Genomic DNA, 6000 nt, shown 5'->3' with positions numbered 1-6000 from the left:
ACAACGGAGGGAACTTTTCAATCCACTTGGACGCCGTTTGGTTTGAGTCCGGCAGTCTGCGTATTTCAAAGATTGATGAACGAGGTGTTTCAGGGTATGAGCAACATCTTATACCACCAGGATGATATCTTAATCTTTAATGATTCGATTGAAAAACACAACATGGTCCTCAGGCTGGCTTTACACAGAGTAGGAGAGGCAGGCCTATCCATCTGATGTGATAAATGCAAGTTTTTGGTGGAACAAGTAGAATCTTTAGGTAACAATATTAAATGTCACTGCTAATGGAGTAAAACGCAGAGAGAATTTTTTAGATGCTATTAGGTTAGCTCCTTCACCTGTTGATAAAGATGTTTGAGGTCTTTTCTAGGTCTCATCGAAAATTATGCCAAATTTGTTCAAAGGTTTTCAGATAAGAGAGAATGCTTAGGATTACAGTTGAAGAAAGGGGCCAGTTTTGCGTGGGGTGATGAACAGAAAGGGGCAGATTTACAAGCCTCTTGCGCCTCTTTTACGTCACTTTCAACATAGGAAAAGTGACGCAAAAGTGGCGCAAGGGGTTTGTAAATCTGCCCCAAAGTGTTTTGATCTCACAGAAAAACAAATTTGTGGTGCTGGAATCCTAATACAGTTTTGACACCACCCTGAAGTGTGTGCTCACTGTTGATGTCAGTGCCATGGGCATGGGGTGGTTCTCTCGCACATCTATGGCAAACATGAGAAAAAAATGCATTTGCTTCCAGAACCTGGAAAACCTCCTAGAGAAACTGCTCGGTTACAGATCAATCAATCAATCAATCAGGAGTTTGTTAAAGCGCGACTACTCACCCGTAAGGGTCTCAAGGCGCTAGGGGTGGGGGGAGGTTGGGGGGGTGCAGGTTCCATTCCATCAAGGAGGGGGTCTGTCGAAGAGCCAGGTTTTGAGGTTTCTTGTGAAGATGGGGAGCGATGTTGTCTGTCTGAGGTGGAGCGGAAGGGCGTTCCATGCTTTGGCCGCGAGGAAGGAGAAGGAGCGGCCTCCCGATCTGGTCTTTCTGGTGCGGGGGACCACAGCGTAGGAAAGCTGGGCTGATCGTAGGGTCCTTTGGGGTGCGTGGAATTTGAGTCGGCTGTTCAGGTATGCTGGTCCGGTGCCGTGGAGGGCCTTGTGTGCGTGGGTGAGCATCTTAAAGGTGATTCTCGCCTCGACGGGGAGCCAGTGGAGTGTGCGCAGGTGCTGGGAGATGTGGCAGTGTTTTGGCAGGTTGAGGACCAGTCTTGCGGCGGCGTTCTGGATGTTCTGTAGCTTGCAGATGAGGTTTTTGTTTATTCCGGCGTAGAGTGCGTTGCCGTAGTCGAGTCTGCTGGTGACCAGGGCGTGAGTGACTGTCTTTCGGTGTTCGAGGGGGATCCATTTGAAGGTCTTACGAAGGAGGCGGAGGGTGTGGAAGCAGGAAGATGAGACAGAGTTGATCTGGCGGTCCATTTTGAGCTCGGAGTCCAGGATGATTCCCAGGTTGCGTGCGTGGTCTGTGGGGGTTGGCGGGTTTCCGAGGGCGGTGGGCCACCAGATGTCACTCCAGGCGTCGGGGTTTGGGCCCATGATGAGTACTTCTGTTTTGTTGGTGTTTAGTTGTAGGCAGCTGTTTTTCATCCATTTGGCGACGGCTTCCATGCCTTCTCGAAAGTTGCGTCTGGTGGTGTTGGGCTCGTTGGATAGGGAGAGGATGAGCTGGGTGTCGTCTGCATATGACACGATGTTGAGTCCGTAGGTTCTGACGATGGGGGCAAGTGGAGCCATGTAGACGTTGAAGAGCGTCGGGCTGAGGGAGGAGCCCTGGGGGACTCCGCAGGTGATAGGTGTGGGGTCCGAGAGGAAAGGGGGGAGTCTGACCCGCTGCGTCCTGCTGGAGAGGAAGGAGCAGATCCAGTCGAGGGCCTTGTCCTGGATTCCTGCATCGTAGAGTCTGCGTATTAGGGTGCGGTGGGAGACTGTGTCGAACACCGCTGATAGGTCGAGGAGGATGAGGGCTACTGTTTCTCCTTTGTCCAGTAAGGTGCGGATGTCGTCTGTTGCGGCGAGGAGGGCGGTTTCCGTACTGTGGTTTTTTCTGAAGCCGGATTGGGAGGAGTCGAGGATGTTGTGTTCTTCAATGAATGTGGCGAGTTGGCTGTTGATGGCTTTCTCGATGACTTTCGCTGGGAACGGGAGCAGGGAGATGGGTCTGTAGTTTTTGAGGTCGGTGGGGTCCGCTGAGGGTTTCTTTAGGAGGGGGTTGACCTCGGCGTGTTTCCAGTCGTCGGGGAATGAGGCGGTCGCCAGGGAGCGGTTGATGGTTTGGCGGAGGATGGGTGCGATGGTGTTGGCGGCTCTGTTGAAGATGTGGTGGGGGCAGGGGTCCGTGGGGGCCCCTGAGTGGATTGACTTCATTATCTTTAGTGTGTCTTCGGTGGTGAGGGCTGTCCAGTCATCAATCGCTGGTTTCCGGGTGTCGGGGGTGGTTGGTGAGGGTTCAGTGTGTTGGTTGTCTTCGTCGAAGTTGTCGTAGATGCTCTTGATTTTGTGGTGGAAAAAGATGCTGAGTTTGTCGCAGAGGTCTTGTGAGGGAGGGATGTCGGTAGACTCGCTGGTGGGTTGGGCGAACTCCTTGATGATGCTGAAGAGTTCCTTGCTGTTGTGTGCGTGGGTGGAGATTCTGTCTTCAATCGCTTTTTTTCTTGTTTCTCTGATGAGTTGATGGTGGGCGTTGGTGGCGGCTCTGAAGTTGTTGTGGGCTTCTGTGGATTTGGTGTTTCTCCAGGCCTTTTCGAGGCGGCGGCATGTGCGCCTGGACTCTCGAAGTTCGGTGGTAAACCATCTGGCTTTCTTGGCACGGGTATTGTTGTTTTTCTTGAGGGGGGCTATGTTGTTGGTGCTGTCCGAGATCCATCTATGCAGGGTTCGGTCTGCGGTGTTGGGGTCGTCGTTTTCCGCGATGGTTGGGGTGGAGTTGTTGAGTGAGGAGGTGAGCTGGTCATCGGTGATTTTGGTCCAGTTTCTTTGTGGAAGCAGGTGCTGGTGTCTGTGGATGGTGGGTGTTCTGAAGGTGAAGTGGACGCAACGATGGTCGGTCCATGGGAGTTCGGTGGTGTGGCTGAAGGTGATGGAGTTTCCTGTAGTGAAGAGGGGGTCGAGGGTGTGTCCTGCTGAGTGCGTGGGCTCGGTCACGATCTGGCGGAGTCCATTGTTGTGGAGGTTGTCCAGGAGGGATGTGGTGTTGGGGTCCAGTTGATTGTCGAGGTGGAAGTTGAGGTCTCCCAGCAGGGTGTAGTTGGTGGATGCGATGGCCTGCGGCGAGATAATGTCCGTGATGGAGTTGGCGAAGGGTCCGCGGGGTCCAGGGGGTCGGTAGATGAGGGTTCCTCGGAGGGCGGCGGTGGGGCTGGCCAGTATCTTGAAGTGAAGGTGTTCCATCAGTTCTGTGGACTCGTCAGGGAGTGTGCTCAGGCGGAGGCTGGATTTGTGGACGATGGCGATTCCTCCTCCTGGGTGGATGGGGCGGTCCTTCCTGGAGATCTTGGAGATCTTGTATCCTTGGGGGATGGCGATGGCGATGTCCGGTCCCGAGGTGGTGTTGGTCCAGGTTTCGGTGAAGAATGCTACGTCTGGGGTTGTGCTGTCGAGGAGGTCCCAGATTTCTGTGGCATGTTTGTGGAGGGATTGGACGTTGAGGAGGATGCATTGCAGGGTCTTTAGTTCGGTTGTGTTCTTGTGGACGGGTTGTGCTGGATCGGTGTTCTTGGCGGTGCTGCAGGTGTGCCGGCAGCGGTGACAGCTGAAGGGTCCATGGGTGTCGGCTGGTGATGCTAGCTTGCAGTTGTTGTTGCAGCCTGGGTTGAGTGCGTGGAGTGCTGCTGGGTCGTAGCGTTGGCGGGGCGGAGGTCCAGGGTTCCTGGTGCTGGTCGCGGACGGGCGCAGACGTGCTTGCCTTTGATGCGCCTTCGGTGCACCAGTGGCCGCCATTAAGTAGGGGTCGGGGAGGGCTGGACAGCTGGGAGGCGGGAGTGGGGAGGGGAGCTGGATTGGGCCGGTCGTGCTGGGGGGGAGGGGCCGCGGGGGCAGCAGCGGCGGGGAAAGATAAAGGGAGGAAAGAAGGGATAAAGAAAAAAGGGAGAATAGGCAGAAATAAGGCACAAAAGAGCAGAGATGCAGAAAAGAGCAGAAAGGTGAAAGATAGAAAGGGTAAAAAAACGAGTGAAAACGAGAGAAGGAGCAGAGGGAGAGAAAGGGAAAATGGGCAAAAATAAGGCACAAAAGAGCAGAGGTGCAGAAAGGTGAAAGATAGAAAGGGGAAAAAAACGAGTGAAAACGAGTGAAGGAGCAGAGGGAGAGAAAGGGAAATGGGCAGAAATAAGGCGCAAAAGAACAGAGGTGCAGAAAGTTGAAAGATAGAAAAGGGGAGAAAAACGAGTGAAGGAGCAGAAAGAAAGAAAGGAGACAGAGGTCCACTGGACCACCAGGGATGAGGCGCAGGGAAACCTGCGGGTGGAGGAGGGCCTCGATCACCAACACTCAAGAGTGCAGGGGCAAGGGCACCTCACTTAATGGTGGAGCTGCGAGGGTGGGAGAGCAATTTCACTGACAATGAGTCAGTGGTCTTGCTCGCCTGTCCCCGCAGTGGCCGCCATTAAGTAGGGGTAGGGGAGGGCTGGACAGCTGGGAGGCGGGAGTGGGGAGGGGAGCTGGATTGGGCCGGTCGTGCTGGTGGGGGAGGGGCCGCGGGGGCAGCAGCGGCGGGGAAAGGTAAAGGGAGGAAAGAAGGGATAAAGAAAAAAGGGAGAATAGGCAGAAATAAGGCACAAAAGAGCAGAGATGCAGAAAAGAGCAGAAAGGTGAAAGATAGAAAGGGTAAAAAAAAACGAGTGAAAACGAGAGAAGGAGCAGAGGGAGAGAAAGGGAAAATGGGCAAAAATAAGGCACAAAAGAGCAAAGGTGCAGAAAGGTGAAAGATAGAAAGGGGAAAAAAACGAGTGAAAACGAGTGAAGGAGCAGAGGGAGAGAAAGGGAAATGGGCAGAAATAAGGCGCAAAAGAACAGAGGTGCAGAAAGGTGAAAGATAGAAAGGGGAGAAAAACGAGTGAAGGAGCAGAAAGAAAGAAAGGAGACAGAGGTCCACTGGACCACCAGGGATGAGGCGCAGGGAAACCTGCGGGTGGAGGAGGGCCTCGATCACCAACACTCAAGAGTGCAGGGGCAAGGGCACCTCACTTAATGGTGGAGCTGCGAGGGTGGGAGAGCAATTTCACCGACACTGATCCCGAAGCACTAAAGTAGAGTGGGGGGCTGAATATTTCAGAACTTTTTTTACAAGCAGACCACAAACTGTTAGTAACGGTTCTGCTTACAAGAGGAACTGGCAAGGGATCTGCGAGGTTGGCCAGACTGTGCCTTGACTTCAAGAGTATTGTTATACATTACATTACATACATACCCTGAAAGAGTCAAGTGCTACAATGGAGTGCTTGGGTCCCAGTTAGATGAAATTGTGGACATATAACTTGTGCAGACCACACAACTAAAAGCCCGATTTCCTACAGGAGCCATCCATCAAAATTATATATTTTTTTATTTTCAAAAATAAAATCCCAAAGCGGATAAATAAATTTTTTTTAAAATGCCCCCTCACCAACGAAGCTATCTCCCATAGCGAGGAGGGCATTAGACAGTTTTCACTGCCCCCTACCAAAAGGGTTTTCCTGCCGACGACAGGAAGTGAAAATTTACCTCTATGTCTGTCCGTTCATCTATTTTAAGTGGGCAGACAGAGGACAACCTCCGACGGCCCTTACTCCATCAGGTTGTCGGAGGGATCTAACCATGGGGAAGACGGAATAGTCTCCGCCATGGATACACCTATGATGCGCCTGCATATAAATATTATCGGGGGACTATTATCTTGGTGGTAAGGATACTCCATCGTCGTTGCAACGGAGTATCCTTCAGTCAGGTCTTGATTCTTCCCATTGTTTGCCACTGCTTGT

Source organism: Lissotriton helveticus, chromosome 10 (assembly GCF_964261635.1).
Source record: "Lissotriton helveticus chromosome 10, aLisHel1.1, whole genome shotgun sequence".
Lineage (NCBI taxonomy): Eukaryota > Metazoa > Chordata > Amphibia > Caudata > Salamandridae > Lissotriton > Lissotriton helveticus.
Note: the sequence above shows the minus strand (reverse complement) of the source record.